This window comes from Oncorhynchus mykiss, chromosome 9 (genome assembly GCF_057628025.1).
Source record: "Oncorhynchus mykiss isolate SJ-2025 chromosome 9, ASM5762802v1, whole genome shotgun sequence".
Taxonomy (NCBI): Eukaryota; Metazoa; Chordata; class Actinopteri; order Salmoniformes; family Salmonidae; genus Oncorhynchus; species Oncorhynchus mykiss.
Genome location: NC_143030.1, coordinates 42,654,899 through 42,656,375, shown reverse-complemented (window position 1 = coordinate 42,656,375; position 1,477 = coordinate 42,654,899).

The window sequence follows — 1,477 nt, the reverse complement described above, 5'->3', positions numbered from 1 at the left end:
GCAAAATTATTCAGCCCCCTTAAGTTAATACTTTGTAGCGCCACCTTTTGCTGCGATTACAGTCGCTTGGGGTATGTAAGTCGCTTGGGGTATGTCTCTATCAGTTTTGCACATCGAGAGACTGACATTTTTTCCCATTCCTCCTTGCAAAACAGCTCGAGCTCAGTGAGGTTGGATGGAGAGCATTTGTGAACAGCAGTTTTCAGTTCTTTCCACAGATTCTCGATTGGATTCAGGTCTGGACTTTGACTTGGCCATTCTAACACCTGGATATGTTTATTTTTGAACCATTCCATTGTAGATTTTGCTTTATGTTTTGGATCATTGTCTTGTTGGAAGACAAATCTCTGTCCCAGTCTCAGGTCTTTTGCAGACTCCATCACGCGGCCACATTAACTTCTGGCTGGGTAGGAGTTATAAAAACGTTGTGTTTTGGTTGCATCCAATGTCAAGCCAGGAGCCAGCCGCTTGTGGACTTGTGGATTTGACAGCTTTAACACAGTTCGACCACAGATAGAACAGTGAGGCAGATATTTCACCAGATGTATAAATGTTAAGCATTCTCTTGGCGCTTCCACTCACTACCAAATATGCTAGTGAGAGGAAGCCCAGTGGCCGGCAGCAGGAGAAGATGGAAGGAGATGGATTTTGGCCGACATTCTGCACATTTTCTGTCCCCAAAAGTAAACTCTGTTATGAATAGTTTTGTAGACTTTAACCTTTGCCAAAGTTGTAAAAAAAAAATGGCGTTGTTTAGAAGGAGTGCGAAGGTGAATTTCCCTAATGGAAATATGCATATATACAACAGGCTAATAGGATCTCGCTAGCTTGTGCTCTGCCCATTTATGACTAATTTGTTCCCATTGTAAATGACAGGCTGTGGTTTATCTTGGTTATAAAAATCTTTGGTTCGACCTCCGACACTGCCAAAACCTCTGCTATGCAGGTGTTGGCTAGCACAGATCTGATCTAGCCGTAAACTGACCTTACAGATGTAGCAGCTTCATTTGATCACTCTTTTGTTTCTGAGAGTTTTCCTGCACAACAGGGAAGGCAAACATGTTGTGTATTCAAGGTTTAAAAAGGCTTCTAAAGTTTGTAATTTCCACCTGACTTGATTTGTCGTAAAGAAAAAGGGATCCACCCCTACAAAAAAAATCCTATGAATTATAATTCATGTTTCCTGCTGCTGCAGTAATATTGTCCTGCTGTAGCAAACTGGCTCAGATTAAGATGCAACTTCGATTCAAACAGTCCCCAGAGTTCACCAGAGGTCATCACTAGGGGCCGGGTATCCCTGAGACAGCTGTTGCCATAGAAACACCAGTTCTGGGATCTTACAGTGACACCTCTCTCTCTCCTCGCCAGACTCTCAGGAGTTACATAGAGTGTGAATGCTGCAGTGAGAACGTATTTATTTCATTTCCTTACTAGTCACAAGTGCAGCCTGTCAACTCTTTCTCTCTCTCTCTCTCTC